General features: G+C 43.7%; 1 long non-coding RNA gene across 1 annotated transcript in view; it reads left to right on the top strand.

Moving 5' to 3' along the window:
- The first annotated feature begins 470 nt into the window (after nt 1-470).
- The window catches only part of LOC103358659 (uncharacterized), a 63,099-nt gene continuing 46,008 nt past the window's right edge, over nt 471-17,561 (top strand). The window contains exons 1-2 of the long non-coding RNA XR_520266.1: nt 471-680; nt 15,653-15,758. This is a non-coding gene — a long non-coding RNA (uncharacterized LOC103358659). The remainder of the gene's footprint in view (nt 681-15,652; nt 15,759-17,561) is intronic.

Raw genomic sequence — 17,561 nt, 5'->3', positions numbered from 1 at the left:
AATATTTTGAAAAGTCATATAAAACATGAGATATAAAATAGTAATATAAAATAATACAAAAATAAGTAACAATAAAATATATATTACCAGTGTGCGTTAAATATAAAAAAAATAAAATAATATAAAATGTTATATAAAAATATTTTTTTTAAAAAGCGTTGCAAGTAAGTGTAGCCAGAGATTATAAATAATAATTTAAAATATAAACAGTGCGCATTAATCATCAGTAGGAGCATAAAACTAAAGGTGGACTATTTAGATATTTTTTAATAATATTATTTTTATTCTCTGCCTCCTCTCGCGCGGCCCCCGCTCATAAAAACATCGCCCCTTCGCTCTCCGGGCTCGCGGGATTATGTAACCCTCCGCCGCGGCGCCGCTCTCCGGCCGGTAGAGGGCGCTGCGGAGCCTGGTGATGAATCATCCCCGGCGGCTCCGCTCCGCTCGAGACCGCTCCCCGCTCCTCCTGACCCGCATTCACCCGTACTGTACAGGCATGGGGGAGGACCGAGCTTAGAAAGCGAGTAAACGCTGGTAGAGAGTTTCCCCTCCGCACACCGTGGCCATGACTTTGGCAGTCCCGGGCGGCGGCAGCAGCGGCTCTCCCGTCTCCACGCACCTGATAGCGGACTGAAAGGGGGAAGCTAACACCGGGGGAGAGGCATTAGCAGACCGAGACGGTAAAGCGGCTTCTTCTGTTTTTTTTTTCTTTTTTTTCTGTGTGTTTGTATTTCTGCCTGTTTGCTCTCCCAGCCCCCTTCTGCTGCTGCTGCTTCTTCTTCTTCACGTGTTAACCCGGCTCGCTCGCTCGCTCGCCCGCTCGCTGCTGGGTTCGCGTCTGCTGGAGGTGTTTTGAACCGGAGACTATTTAGTGCACTTGTAAGGAAATACAGTGGAGCTGCTCGGCGGCGGCGGCGGCGGCGGCGGGGACGGCGGTGCAAGGTGAGCGCTGTCCTCACGTCAACCCGGGCGCTGCGCCGGCCTGCTTTACTGTACTCTACCTATAGGATAATGCAGACGCGCCGGGGCCGGCCGGCAGCACTGCAGCTCCCCAGCCGGGCCGTCCCCTCTGCGTGCCCTTTGAGAAAACTACCAGTCCGGTGGTGACCTACATGGATGCCATGTGCTTCCTCCGCTGTCATCACATTGTGTGAACCTGTTAACCTACATCCTTGCACCCGGGGAGGTGGCGAGCAGCAGGGACGGTGGTGCCACTGTGCTGGTTGTGGGTATTATTATTATTATTTTGTGCACTGCAGCTCCAAAGTGTGCCAAAGTGTGGCTGAGATGCTCCTGGAGACTTGATATGAATCATGCATGTGTCACACAGGGTGGCATGAAATATGAAATGTGGCTCCTCCACCCCCCCATCCTATAGCTGCTCCTATAGGGTGAGGCGTGGTGGTGTTGTGTGTGTGTGTGTGTGTGTGTGTGCATGGTGTCATGTATTGAGTTTCACATAATACTAATAGTCCGCTGTGTATTGTGTGTGTGCATGGCGAGAATAAAGGCAGGATTAGCAGGAGGACCTTCAGGATTCCTGCATCGCTTCATTTGCGAGACCTGTCAGATGTTTGTGACTCACTTCGGGGGCATTTAATCACCTTTTTTTTGCTCAGGGTGGCATGAATGAAGCCCTTACTTCCAATCGTAGAGCACACTGTGACCCCCTCCTGCCCTCTTGTTTTCATTTACAGGGATAGTTCTCTTGCTGAAACAAAATACTTGTAATTTCTGTGACTTGTACATCACCCACCCACCCTGTAGCGTGCATCATCCACAGCACGCCGTCACTCCACCTAATATCCCTCAGCTGGATGCGACGTGACATTTTTCACACTTTTTTTAATGTCTTAAATCCTCAGACGTGGCGAGCATGCATGTGACATTCTGTCAAACTGTCACGAAAATCAAACCAAAGAACAGCGTTTCCCTCGAGTGCTAAAAATTCCACAGGAGGCGCTGTGTTTACAAGAGTTTCCCCCACTAACCCACTTCTGAATTTTTTTTTGTATTAGTTTTCGGCAAGATTTACTGTCCCTTCCTTTCTTTCTTCCTTCCTTTAGGTGTGGGGTTTTTTTTTTTTTCTTTCTTGGAGGGAAAGTGGAGCAACGGCTATGATATACCGTGCCAGGATAAATAATGCAAACAGTGCAGTTAATATATGTTTTGCAGGTACATGCCGGCTGGGAGGGTTTCTCAACAGGAAATTAATAAAGAATATAACCTTTGTTAGGCGCCCTTAAAGAAAAAAAAAAAAAAAAGAAGACGGCTGCTGCAGTGAGTCACACAAAGCAAAGAAAGCTCGTGTATAAATAGTGTGTACATATACATACATGCAAAGCCATAATCTCTGCCAGCAGCCAGACGTGACCTCTTTTGACGTCCTCCCCCTCCCTCCTTTAGCTGCGAGGCCGGTGTCCTGGTTTTCTGAGGTTGAGGCTTAATGTATAGCGAGCAGAGAGGGGAGGAGGGAGGAGGGTGAGGAAGGGAGAGACAGGAAAGAAACCCAGCGGATCCCCACCCCACTTACCCTCCTGCTTCAGCATGTGTGTGTGTGTGTGTGTGTGTGTGTACATGTGTGCGAATGTGCATGCATGTGTATGTACGTCTGAGATGGGTTACATAACCGCGGCTGTGTGGAGGCTGCCGCTGCCCCACTACTCCCCACCCACCCAGCGCCTCCACCCCCTCCAAGGTCCCACGGCCGGCTTACGTCACATGTATGTGGACGGATAGGAGGAGGGGCTTCCAGTGATCTGTTCACTTTGTACCCTGATTTGATTCAGAGTGTCAATGTGAACCTCGCAGGCTCTGTTCAATCCCATTTGCGCCGCGCTGATCCGGCACAACATTTAAAGCGCCTGCCTGCCTGCAAGAGCCAGTTCACACCTTCTTGCAAGCGTCCCAAGCCGGCTGTAGATTTGTGAGGAAATCACTTTTTAATTCCTCATTAAAAGAGTTGTAATTGCTGCCGGACTTTGGAAGCGCTTTGATTTGCTGCTGCACCAAGTAGGAAGAGAGCAATAATTTTCTTAACCTATCGTTAACTATGTTAGTCAATAATTTATTAATCGTTAAAACTATAAAAAGGATGTTTTCCTATATGCTGACGACGCCATTTTTACCTGCTGACGTTAACTGGTGAAGTCAGTTACATTAGCCACTCGTCAGCCCGTTCTTGATGCGTGAGCTCTGATCGGAAAGTCATTAATCGCTCTGTCATGGTGACCCATTGCTAGCTAAATGTTCTCTGCTAGCCAACACAGAACTGTAATCTGAGCGACTGCCTCCTCAGATAGCTGAAGCGTTAAACGCAACACAGCAAATGGACAGCAGTCTTTCATCCCAAAAAAAAACGTCAGATGCTCCACCTGGTGGTGCAACAAGGTATTACAGCTAATGTGCAATATATTATCTGCCACAACATTAAAATGGAGTGCCTCCAAAAGCCAGTTTACACCTTCTTACGAGCGTCCCAAGCTCACTGTAAATTTTTGTCGTCCGCCCAAGAGTGAGAAAATCACTTTTTAATTACTCATTAAAAGAGTTGTAATTGCTGCCGGACTTTGGAAGCGCTTTGATTGGCTGCTTCATCGTTTTCTATCAGGTGCACCAAGTAATAAAAGATAAATAATTTTCTTAACCCATAGTTAACTATGTTAGTCGATAATTTATTAATTGTTAAAACTATATAAAGGATGTTTTCCTATATGCCGACGACGCCATTTTTACCCGCTGACATTAACCATTGAAGTCAGTTACATTAGCCACTCTTCAGCTTGTTTTTGATGCGTGAGCTCTGATTGGAAAGTCGTTAATCGCTCCGTCATGGTGACCCGTTGCTAGCTAAATGTTCTCTGCTAGCTAACACAGAACCGTAATCTGAGCGACTGCTTCCTCAGATAGCTACAGCGTTAAATGCAACACAGCAAATGGACAGCATCCCAATAAACCATCAGATGCTCCACCTGGTGGTGCAACGAGGTATTGCAGCTAATGCACAATATATTATCTGACATGCACGTCCCTCGTCTTTTGTCTGATCAGTGAAGGCTTTTTAAATTAGTTAAATAATTAAATTAATCAAATAAAGGTCAGTCATTAACAACCATAGCAGGATGTTAAACTTCTCCAATAATCCTGGAGTAACTCAGGAATAATGATCCGTAACCAGCTGGTACGTCCTGTAAAAAGTGCAAAGTCACAGTCGGCTTTTAGGAAACTTCCACAGGAGCCCGGTGTGTTTTCCTGTCTTCGATATGAGGGGCAATACGTCCCTCTGTGTAGCATACCGACGCACATTTATTGTAGTAAGACTCGAACTGTGTGAACGAGTCCTCATCGGTCACGTGGAAACCATAAAACAACCCTAATATGCTGCTAAAACAGCTCTGACCTATCAGGGCACGGACATGGGACCCCTGAGGTTCGGCAATATAATATTGGCAGCGGATCGTTTGGGTTATGTGGGTTTCGGGATGGGGCCTCTGTGGCTTGTTTCCAAGGCCCTCGATTTGATTAGGATTTGAGGAGTCTTAACAGAGACTGGGCTGTTGTGTTCCTCGAGTCATTCCTGAGCAGTTGCAGCGTATTGGGCAGTATTGGGCTGCAGGGGAAGGCTGCTGTTGCCAATAAGGGCTGTGCTTGGTCTCCAATAGTAGCAGTTGGTTCCATTTACCAAGCAAGTTGGAAGCAGCTTGAAGAACAAACAAAAACTTTGGCTAGCTCAACGAGAAAATTATGGAGAACTGTTCAGAAAGTTGTAACTGTCTTCTCCCGTCAGCTGGTTTCATGCTGTCCAGACACGAGAAGTAAAACAAGCTGATTAGTCATGTGACTTCAATGTTAGGTCCAGATTTTCAGACTGTTTAATTTGACGTGAACCAAAATTACTCTCCCAGATCATGGTTTGGGCCAAACAGAGGTGAGCTCGGTGCAGCTCAAACTGAGCCATGATTCGGTTCGTCATCCGGATCGATTGCAGGAAGCTACAGGAGGCTGTCGTTAGCACTGGTAATGAGTCGCGGCAGCACCTGGGAGAGGACGAGAACAAGTAGTTAATTGAAATATGGTCGTGCAATGTTGTAAAAAGTCATAAAAATGCAGTCACTTCAAGGTGTCCTAGGTGAGGATGAATGAGAGAGGATATGAAAGGACAGAAGAGCAAGGCCACCTGAAGATAAAGAAAGTGCAGCAGCATTACATAAGGGGGCTTGAGGAACCAACAAGAAGGACAAATGTCCTTTCATTTGAAAACCTGTGTACTGGTCTACAAACCAATGACCACGCATGACATTTTGATAGAAGTCGAAGCATTTTCCAGCTACTTTTGACGTGTTGATCAATAAAAACGTGTTTTTCACTGTTGCGCCATCGAAACACCAATTCACAAAACTGGTTTAAAAATCCATCCATCCATCATCTATACACCGCTTAATCCTAAAACCTTAAAACCTCTTTGCGGTGCACCAAGTAAGTTTCTATGCTGGGAAGAACTCTGCTCGATAGTGACACCAAGACAAAGGCATGTCGTGTGTTCTTTTCTGTGCTAACCGGATCAAACCTATATGTTGTAACACAAACAAGTCCCTCGGTTTCGGGATTTTAAAGTCCCTGAGATATGCATTAAGAAATTCTTCTTGCTTGGCTTGACAAATGTGAGGATTTTCTGCTTTTCTTTTTCTTTCCTTTAAAAAAAAAAAAAAAAAAAAATACTGTAAATGTAATCTGTTGGAATTTTGAATCAATGGACAAAACAGAGAACAGGCACAAGAAGAGATAAATAAATGCAGAGCCTAAACACTCAATAGCTGTCCTTTTGTAATGCGTGGTAGGTCTGTCTAACAAGTTATCACCTGGTGGATGAACATACTGTACATAATGCCTGCCTGACTACAATATAAAACAGGTTGTACAGCTCTTAAGTGCGCTCACACACATACAGACACAGGGTATTACTGAAGAGCCTCGGGGCCTTGGGACTACTTTCTTTGGAATGTTCTGTTCTTTTCTGTTAAGGCAGGAACATCTTTATTGAATGCAGCTTCTATTCAATTAGTGTCAAACACCAGATCTCGACTTGCATCTCCCACACAGAGAATTAAACATTTATCAGTGAGCCAAGGACAATTCTTCCTCCATCTGACAGGAAATGACTTAGAGATGGTCTTAAATCAGGGTTGAAAGTGGCCAGAAGCCTCCCCGACGTGTGGCTTCAGGACCAGGACAGACTGCTTTCATTGAATTTTAATGTTATGAGATGTTGTGTCACTGCTGAAGGAATAAACATGAGCTGGGACTCGGCAGGACGGTCGGAGTCGTGTGTGAGTGGGAACGTGAGGGGTTTTTTGTTTTGTGAGCATGTAGGTTAGTGTACTCAACATAGGGAGTGATGTCAGAGTTGAGGCTGGGTAAGAAAACTAATAACAGTCTAACTTGGAAGTACATCAAAAAGCACGTGCTTTGCTTGCATTCCTCTATTAAAGGTACAGTTTCTCCTTGAGGCAGGGGGTGGATTGGTATTTTCTGTCGCAAACATTTTCACCAACCAAGTTCTGCCCACAGGCTAAGATGTCTAAGAAACTGGAAATGCTGTCTGAGTTTACAAAAAAGACTTGTCTTGTCATTATTTCAGCATTGTTGTGGTTGTCATTAGCCCCACCGGTAGCACTGATGTAGGGATGTTAGTGTCAGTCAGAGCAGCGCTTTGGCCTTGACTGACTTTTCATCTCGTGTCATTATCTTTTTTTTTACTTTAATCTACAGTAAAACCACTTAAATGTCACATAAACATGAGGGTATTTGCTCTTGTGTGTAATTAACAACTGACACTGATTCGCTCTATTAAAAGTACAAGCCCCACAGCTGAAAGGATAACGCACAAGGTTGTATGACGTAGGTTCGCATAATGTGTATATCAAGAATGTGAGGAAGTGTAAAGCTCACTTGGCTTTTGTTTTGCTTTAATAGTGTTTTCTGTTGGGCTGCAAGGTGGCTCAGTGGTTAGCATCGTTGCTGGTTCGCATCCCGGTGAGGACATTCGGGGTCTTTCTGCGTGGAGTTTGCATGTTCTCTTCGTCTTCCTCCCCACAGTCCAAAAACATGTTGAGGCTCCAGCTCCCGAGTGAGGATTAAGCAGTGTATGGGTAATGGATGGATCAATCAATCAATCAAGTTTATTTAACACTTTTCATGTGCAACAAAAACAATCGCAAAGTGTTTTACAACATTTAAAAACAACAAAGCAGTTAAAAACAACAAAGCATTTAAAAACATTACAACATTTAAAATGTTTTCTGTTTTCTTGTAAATTCTGTTGGACCTTAGGAAGAATAGCTGTCTCTTTGTTGCAGCTGATGGGCGGCTGTGGCTCAGGTGGTAGAGCCGGTTGTCCTCCAATCGCAAGGTTGGCAGTTCGATCCCCGGCCCGTCCACAGTCGAAGTGTCCTTGGGCAAGACACTGACTCCCTTGCATGGCAGCTCTGTTGCCATTGGTGTATGAATGTGTGTGGATAAAAACGCTATGTAGACCATTTAATGGGGATCGTAAAAAACTAGCTAACAGTTGGAGCTCAGTGCAGCTACAATAATCTTTTATTTTTTTCGATACTCGATGTACATGTTCGATAGCGGACTCGATCCCCCTCGATACCAGCGTTGCACACATTTCTGGTCAGATGTTCTGCTGTTTTTCAAAGACTAATTCTATTTTTTTTCAGCTGCTCTTTGCTGGAGGGCTTGTGCTGCTCTGCCTTTATCTTTCGGATACCCTCGGGGTGTCTATTGGATTCGAGTCAGCCGACATACTTGGCCGGGTCACAGTTTTCACTTTTTCCCCGTCTTTAGGAACTCTTGTGTGATTTTGGCAGTGAGCTTTGGATCGTTATCATTCCTCTTCTGCCAAGCTTCTGCAGACCGGGGCTGACATCTCGTCAGACAGTGTTCAATATATTCGCAGGCATTCACAGTGCTGTGTATAAACGTCACCTCCCCAACACCTTTCGCTCACATGCAGCCCCGTGTCATCTGTTTGCTTCACTGTCGGGACCGTGCATTCACTGTGGTCGCCCTGGCCAGGTTCACGCCTTATCTGGGCTGAACAAATTTATCTTGGCCTCATCTGACCAAAGAATGTGCTTCCAATATTCACCCTGGCTTCTTTTGGGTCATGTCGTAGTTATGTGCCAAAGTACAAGCATGTTTATTTTTTCTTTGACGTCATCTATGGAGCTTGACGTTGCGCAACGTCCGTCACACTGTCTGAGCCGGTGGACAGACTCCACTGATAACCTCTGTACCCGAAGCACTGCTGTCGATGCATCTCCCATTAGCGGTACCATGGCTTGTTCTGTACCTATTCAGTTCTCCTGGGACTGTTTTAGTTGGTCGCTGAGCTTTTTGTTACCTTTTCCGTCTTTGTGAAGTCTCAAAATTTGAAATTCTTCAGGAGATTCTTCTCCATGTGAAGCCATGATGCCAACATACAGGTAGACTCGGTCCATTGAACCAAGACTAAGAAAGTTGGGGTGTTCATGGATCATTTTTTAGAACCGTGTTAATGCAGTTACACTTATGTGAAAATCACAGGTGTATTCGTTTTTGTTGCAGTTAGTTTTTATTTTCAGTAATGTCTTTCTAATCGGGCTGGCCCCTAATAGCCGAATAGCCGACTATTGGTTTGCTGTGCTGGAATCGGGATATCAATTTTGATCTCCAAGTATTCCCCTCCTTCTGCTGCCGCCCCGTCGGACCAACAGCTAGTGACATTTCCATCATCCAACCATGTACTTCTAATTCCTAGCATGCCAAACTAGAATAGTAAACGTGGCAACCCTTAGACATGCTAATTACCATTAGCATGCTGACAGTAGCATTTACCTCGTAGCACCACGAGAGCCTCAAGAGTCCATGTTCTCTTCCTCATTCATCTCCACCATTGTTGCTGCCTGTTTCGCCGACCACGGCAAATGGAGCATGAACTAAGACGTCCATAAATATTAAATCGGAATCAGAAAACTCTCATTTATTTATTGAATTGTCTCCTCAGTAGCAGATGGATTAAATGGCGGTTTTAGCGTGTAATTGAGTTAATGCGGGGCTCCCTTTACAGCGCGACGATGTACATAAAAGTAAATCAGGTCGGCTTTTCATCTGGATAGCGCCAGTTATCAGCGCAAGTCATCTGAGGGCACCTGGCGCAGCGTGGGTCAAGACCTCGCAACGTTATATTGTAGAGAGAAACCCGGCAAATCCAAGGATTCTCTTTGAGCGAGCTCCATGGCGACAGTGGGAAGAAAAAAATGTAATGTGAAATAAAGGGGGGATTTAAATAGAGGCTATTATCTTGAAAACTGGCCAAGGACAAAGATATTAAGGTTCCTGAGAAAGCAAAAAGGACCGGGCTGCCTTTAGGAATTAAAGCAGAAAGAAAAGATGCTTCCGGCTATTGTGGTCACCTCGACGCTTTCGCCGTTTGAGCACAGAGTCAGAATTACTCTAATAAACCGTGCAGGACAAATTGCTTCATTACCTGCTGCAGGTTCTGCAAGTGAACTTTCTAAATGAAATACTTCCATATAGCACCTTTTGATGAATAAACAACAGCGCTGTTCAAACTTTTCTACCCCACACGAACCAAGCAAAGGCACGACACAATTAGGATGACACTCGTGGGACTAAGGCTAATTATTTCTATTGTTGATTACTTCCTGAATTAATCAGTTAGTTGTTTGGTCTATAAAATGTCAGGAAATGGTGAAATATGTTGATTAGTGATTCCCCAAAGCCCAAAGTGACATCCTCAGATGACTTTACTGTCCTAAAACGGTAAAGAAATCCAAATATTTTAAAATTCGAAGAAGCTGGAATCAGAGACATTTTTTTTTCTTAAATTATGACACAAACCAATTAATTGATTTCCCAGGTAATTTACATTGAACTACTGAGAGCTAATTGATTGATGGAGGTGTCATTTATGTTGTGAACGGACAGTAGAGGAAAAAGACCGACAAACTCTCAGAACAAAATCAAAGCAAGAACAAGATGCAGAGATTTCTGAGTTGGCCTGGGTTGAATTGAAAGGCTTTGTATTTAGGAAACCGTATGCACAACCTCTCATGTGATCGCAAGAGTTCAAATCTGCAGGGAGATTTGCAAGTCAGATTGTGATTCTGCCCCAAAACACCATCATATGATCTTCGAGGGCAGATTTGCCACCCTTAATTGCAGCACAGTCCCTCTCTTCCTCTGTAAAGCATTTCTCAAGGGGCTTGTCTTGTTTTAGGGGACAAGAGGGAAGACAAAAAAAAAAAAAAAACATCCCTACTTTAGTGGGATGATAGAAAAACTTTTTAACGAGCTTTCATCCCTCCGAGGAGAGTCCTCGCTCCCACAGTTACACAAACGTTGTCGGCTGCGATATAGCATGCAACACACACACACGTGTACTCTCAGAGAAAGGAACCAAGACCGGCGTCAGGAGTGGCCACAACAGGAAGTGGTCCAGGGATTACGTTAAAAGGACAGACTCCCCGCTCGGAATGAACTTCTCGCAGAGAGGCCGAGGCCTTTACTGCTCCCCTCTGGGGGTTTTGAAACAGTCTTGTACAGTAAAGCTCACACAGCGGCTCCTGAAAGAATATTTTCCTGGTATCATGCTGTTCTCAACATCTGAGGGAGATGGGAGTGAGAGTGAGAGTGAGAGGGAGGGAGGGGAGGGAGGCTGTGCTGGGAGATCAAGATGGTAGGAGATTGAAATAAGGGAGGCACTGTGCAGTAAAGGTCATGCTCCAGACGTGGATCCACAGTGCTGGAAGCTTTAGGCGTGTCTCACCCCCCCCACTCTTGTAAACCCTAATCGGAGGAACTGCACTGAGCTGCCTCTGATGGATGTTTTTTTTGTCTAAATCAGATAACTTTTAAGCTATCTTCTTGATTGTATTTTCTCTAGAACATGTTTGCCTTACAAACTATCTCCTTTTGTCTTTTTATTTGTACAGACAACCAATATAATCTTACATCCAGGGAAATAAATAGTTAATAATACTACATTTTATTTAGAGGCGCCCTTCTCGGCACGCAAGGACACCGTACGTACGTTACACACATCGATTAAAAGAAACAACATTAAAACAGCACAAGTTAAACAGACAGAACAATAGGCTTCAGGTGGAGGAGGCAGTCCTAAACAGATGAGTTGTAAGTAGTGATTTGACTCGGGGGGAGTGAATCGATGTTTCTGAGATGGGATGGTAGTGAATTGAATGCTTTTTTTTTCAAGTTGATTGATGAATTCGTTACCCGTTAAAGGCGTACCGTGGGTCATTCTTGAAAGGTACGATAGCTAGCTGTCTAACTGATTCATTTTGCTGTATTAATCTGTTATATTCCTGGATTTCTCGAGGTTTTTTTTTTTGGTCTGTTGACCAGTGGGTGGAAGGTTTGAAAGTTTAAAAAAAAAAAGTTGTTCTAATAGCCGTTATCCTAGATGGAACACAGGTAATACCTACTGTACTGAGTCTGTTTATTTTAACAGATGATTGAGATTTGGTGAAACACATTCATCCTTTATTGAGTCAATACGAACTTTTGCAGCGATTTGCTGGTACGGGAACCTTAGCATCACTAATAAAAATCAGCCCGGGAGCATTGTCGAACTTAGCCTGACAATGTTTATCAAGTAAGAGCCATTCAGAGGGCAAAGGGCGTCTTAGCCAACCCACACCACCCTCTGGATGGTGAGTCTGGAGAGAGGTATACCTTCCCTAAGAGGGTCGAATCAAACCCATACCTCAGATCATTTGTTCCCTCAGCAGTAGGGTTTCTAAATAAGCTTTAGGCTTGTGTCCTTGCACCGTAGGCTACATATATGGTCTCATATATAACTCACCTGATGACATTATTTATACTGTACTGCTTTATGGTATGGGTTTCGCTGTCGACTGTTGTTGTAAATCAAGTAGCCCAAATTGGGACAATAAAGACTTTCTGATCCAAAATAAATGTGGATTACCTTAACTTGTACATGTTGGACTAGTCCTAAGAGTTTCTTGGTTGGCGTTGGTGTAACTAGCCTCTTAATGTCAACTGTAGTGTCTTAATAGTGGAATCTTCCCCCTTAAGGAGCAGGGCCTTGTGGGTAAACCTAGACTCTTGCAGTGGGAAGCTCTCGTTTGCGAGCGTGAGACGAAGCATCACCGGTACATCGCCGCAACCTTAAGTGCACACTGACAGACGTGATTAGGTTACTGTCATCGGCTATAAAGTGTCTGGATATGCCCAAGACCACAAATACGCCTTCAGTGGCGGCGGCGTCCTCTTTCAGCAGCGTAATGCGCCCTGCCACGCTTGGTAAAAATAATTTGATTAAAGGAACATGACAAAGAGTTCAAGGTGTCGACTCAATCCGATTGATCGACATCTAAAACTTCTCCGATCCAAAGTGGCTCCATCTCCAAGTAATGTCTTGGTACTTGAAGCCACAGGATACCTTCAGGGGTCTGTGGACGCTCAATGGGTCAGAACTACACAATATTTGACAGCTGCTGTTGAATAGTGTGGCTGATCGGTGTGTATTAATAGTCTGGATGTAAACTGAAACTTGAATGGTCAGTGGCGGCATACAACCGGGAGATAGTAGTTCTAGAGACACATTAAGAGATGCTTTGTAAATGCCTTTTCACATTCGTTCGGCTTAAGGCGCTCCACAAAAGCGCTGCGTCGGAGCCTTTCTGCGGCAGCGATAAAAAAAAAAAAGTCTTTCACAATGGTCCGGTGTCAGAAAGCACATTATTTTCTCTGAGGATATATAGCGACCGTCTTCACTGCGATGGTCAGTGTATTTCTTTTTTTAGTTTCAGTGCAAGAGTTTTCAGGGACCAGCTGCTTTGCACAGCTTGTCAAATACACAACGTAATGAACGCCCGCCGTTTCACCAGTTTGTAGATTAAGTACGTTTTCAGTTTTCATTAAGCTCTCGGGGTCAAAGCTCAAGTGGAGGAAAAGATGTTAAGGTGGCTGTTTTTGAGGCAAGTTGGGAAATTCTCTCCGATATCACAGGGCCATGTGATTTGACTCGAGGCCCTCTGTTATAAAGAGTCTTAACATTCAAATCATGGGTAGTTTTTTTTTTTTTTTGCCCTCTTTCCCCTCCCTTTTCATTTAAACTAAATCAGCTTAATCGGTACAACAAAGACCTCCGCATACACACACACAGTGGTGTCCTATATTTTCTCCAGCCTCACATAATTAATACAAAATGATTTAAAGCTGATAGAGCTGGTGCCCCCTGGTGAGCTTAAAGTGATATTGAGACAGAGTCAGCGAGGAGCCGTCCAGGTTCAATCACTGATCCCCCGCTCATCCGGGAAATTGTCCTTAACTTTGTTCCCAGTGATTTAATTTGAATATTTCATACTCGATTTATTTATTTTTTTATTTTTTTAAATACAGAGTTTATAAGGGTGAGTTAATTCTGCTGTCTGGATCGACTCTTCTGGTCCACAGTCTATACAACAGTCTTTACAAACACATTTTGAAGCAAGAAGATTTGTGTTGATGAGATGATGGCAATTCGGAAATGAGAACTAGTTTGACATTTTGCTTAACTTTCAAAAACACTGTATGTAGGGCGCCGCAACAGCTGAACTGGTTGAGCTGGCGACCCATCTACAGGGGCCCTGATGCAGCGGGTTCGAATCCCGCTTTGCTGCAATGCAAAAAAGCCCCAAAAAATAACTTAAAAAATAAATAAAACATTGTATGTAAATAGTTGAATTACCATTGCAGGACTGTTAATAGTGCTTCACAGGGTGCTAGTGACATTTAGCAACTTTTCGAGCTGTTTTTATCTACTTTCCACTAAACGTAGTTGGCAACACTGAATGCTAAGCTGACGTTGCTCAAGCTAAAGCAATACATTATTTAAAAAAAAAAAAAAATCTTATTTATGAAGTTTAAAACAGTGATGATGCATTATGATGATATTGATGATTGTACATAATGGTTATTTTCAGATATTCTGACAATCTTGACCCCCAGTTGGCTGCCATTTTGCTAGTCAGCTAACAAGCTAGCTGCTAGCTAGCGGTTTGTCTCGTCAGTATTTTTTACAAACTTAAAAAACCATGAGTGGTGCTGTTGCTACTTAGCAACCAAACATTAGCCACCTTTTCCTTGATCAACTAAGAATTAACAGTAAAAATTAGCTACACTTGTTTAATTTGACAGTTCAACAACCGCAGACGAAAACTTTACCCTCCTACATCTTCATATGCAGGGCTAAAGGGGTTACAATATTGTTTTTTGTTTACTTAAATTTATTTTGACATGTTCTTCTTTGTCGTCCTTGTTTTTGTTAGTGTGCTTATGAAACATCCACTGTGTCCATGTTGCTTAACATCCAGACTGTTTTCACTTTAAGGGGTTTAACAGAAACATGGATTTCTTTTAGAGTTGCGCCACAGACTTAAATAATAGCCTACTTTTTAATTTACTTTTGTAATGTTGTAATTTAATCTTTCCTGTTTAACTCCACAGTTTTGCACTTAAATATGCAAAAAAAATTTTATTTACATTTCACACATTATACAGCGACACACAAATGCAATTACGAGGTCATTATGCGGTTCTGGAGGAAAATTAATCATTTAGATTAATCGTCTTATCTGTTAATTGTCAATAGATTATTCAACAGAAAAACCTAATACATGCCTCGTATGCAAATAAAGACCGGAGGAAAGAAATAGTAATACTTAAGTTTATGCTCTATGTGTGTTGAATGTTGGCGACTTTCAGATTTAGAGTTCGTTTCTGATTAAGAGGGGGAGTGTAACTGTATGGATAGATAGATAGATAGATAGGAGGTTATATAACGTTCTTATTATAATTTAATTTCTAATAGTAATTTAATTTAATGCTAATTTGGGTGAGCTGATCCTGCAAATAGGCCAGCTGAAGACATACCGCGATGTCTTCGGTGTCCAGTATTCGAATTAGAGTCGCGACTTGATAATCCGACCCTTAACAATCCGAAAACCTTGCTGTCCGACGGGTTTTTTGGAAAAACTAACGGAAAAAAAAACAGCCTTAACATACCGACAGCCTTGGATTCTGACTCTGGCATGACATTTTACGTCAATGATCAATTCAGATTTTTTCGTGAAATCTGTTTTTCTTGCGAGTTCGTTCACGTTTTCAATTAAACGCGACTCGTTTGTGATCTGCATGCAAACACTGTCTTTCATTTTTTTTTCTGTAAAGTTGTAAAAAGCCTGATGCTCATACTTTCTCCTGCGTGCAGAGAAAGTCTGCTTAACCTATATTTTTTTAATGAAGGAGGGCTTTAAGGCATCCTCCTTTTTGGCGTGCGATTTGGGCAGCGTGAGAGTGTGAGAGACGGAGGCTGAAAGCTGGCGTCTCGTGCCAAAAGTGTGAAAGTAGGCGACACTTTGCCTCGCGTGGTACGATATTGTTCTTTACTTTAAGATCTGCTTTCACTTGGTAACTCTGCTGAACAAGCTTTCAGCATTTTACCCAGTGTGGCAGCAATTTCTGTCTATAAACCCAACTTGTGTTAAATCCATTCATGTTTGTTTTAAAAAGCTGCACCAAACTAAACTAGAATTCCTTTTTTGTTTTAATGTTATTCCAGATTTTCCAGACGGGTGTCAGAACAGTTCATCTATTTCAAGGAAGAGGCTCTGCCATGTGATGTTTTTGCCAATAAAGAAGACTGGTCTCCATCTTCAAAGCACCAGGTTGGTTCTCTCTCTCTTTCTTTTTTTTTATTTTCATCCTCTCAGCCGATTCCCGTGAACGTGGCAGCAGCCTGAGCAGTCCTCTGCCTTCAAAGCAGCCAGTGCGGCCGATACTTCGGGGTATTGTGTGTCACCTGGATTACTGCACAAACGCTTCTTAGTTTAAGTTGCTCGTCGTTCGCGCGCCGCTAATTGCAGCCGCGCAGTTCTTTCCTGTCACTTTTAAAAAAGCTCAGCAGGTGAAAAAAAAAAAAAAAAGCTCGTTAAAATGATTTACATAAGCTAAAACCACGCCACTGCATTCGAATGGAAGCTCTGCCTTGTGGACTGCAGCGCGGCATCAGCTGCATCTGATGGTTATTCGAAGGCTGCGACTGACAGCTCAGGTGTGAAATCACATTTAGAGAGAGGGGGGAGAGAAAAAAAAAAGGAAAAAGGAACAGCTGGTTAAAGAAAGGTTAAACAGAACGCACATGTCTGCACAGATGCAAATTAAAAATCTCGCCGGTGTCATATGAGGCAGCTCGTTTTATGTACCTTCTGCACATCTGTGGCGCAGTCTGCCGCTGTTTGATCGCATATTTCGGGCAGAAACTGTAAGCGAAATCAGCATTTTATTAGTCGGCGGGATAATTACGTTACGCCCGCAGGGCTCAGCGCACAGCAAGGTGGGACAAGAAGGGAGCGGGCGGAGGGTGGAAGTCTCCAGACTTTATGTTAAACAAAGGTCTTGGAGGGAACTTTTTAATTAGATACGGTGACATGTTTTGACACGAGCGTTAGTGGTCGACTGATTATCTTCCCGGCCTTACCACTTAACCCTACCCCTGCGCTTCACCTCGTGTATAGACTTACAGCGCAGGCTCTTAAGGGTACCGACCTAATTACGCTGGCACTACCGAGGACCGGTAATCAGCTGGTGCCAAATTTCAGCACTTGCGAGCACATCTGTGTCCAGCGAGACACTGGACCCGGTTCAATCCAGAGCTCACGAGAGGTCAGTATCACCAACATCTGTACGCAAATGTACCCACATTTCGAGTTAACCGTGATAAATCGGGCAGTCGGTGTCCCTGACGCGACGCTGTCAGGGACCCAACTCTTCATTTAAATGATTATCCAGCATGTAAGGAGCTTAGTGTTGCCTTTCCAGATCTGTGGCTCCTAATTTTGGCAGCGAGACCTCTGGTTTTAAGATAAGTGTCTTCACTCCAGCTTGGCTCGCAGCTGCTAATTAGCTCGTACTGTCCGGAGCAGCGATGAGAGGAGGCGGCGCTGTAAAGAACGTGGCCTTAATTTGCTTTTCTGGGGCAGCGAACGCACAGCATTTGGGTAACTGTACCACCGAAACTGAGGCTTATCTGGAGTCTATATGGCTGATTACAGTAACTCGATCACCTCAACGTACGTCACAGTTAGAGAAGAGAACGGCTCACATCCTTCGACAGGGCACACGAGAGCTACGCTACCCATAAAGTGTTGTTTAACCCTCTGAACTCCGAGGCAGCTTCTGGGTGTTTTTGGCTTCCTGTCATGTTTTTACTCACTGTGGGCTCATTTTTCACTGCAGTATAAACTCCTCTAAGGAAACAGCACAATCATGACTAGAAGGAGATGGAGCTCAGAAACTGTCAAAGTTACAAAAAAGTTGAATTTCTGTACCGAGGACGGGGTGTTTGTCCTCCCAAGGCCACTGTTGACGAACTGTTCCGTCTCCTCGACACATTTTGAATCATTACTGCTCTTGCTATTGTCGCTGCGGCTCTCTTTCTGCATGTGTTTGTGATATTTGTATATTTTACA

The sequence above is a fragment of the Stegastes partitus genome, unplaced genomic scaffold (genome assembly GCF_000690725.1).
Source record: "Stegastes partitus isolate 25-593 unplaced genomic scaffold, Stegastes_partitus-1.0.2 Scaffold324, whole genome shotgun sequence".
Lineage (NCBI taxonomy): Eukaryota > Metazoa > Chordata > Actinopteri > Pomacentridae > Stegastes > Stegastes partitus.
Note: the sequence above shows the minus strand (reverse complement) of the source record. Positions and strands in the feature narration are given on the sequence as shown.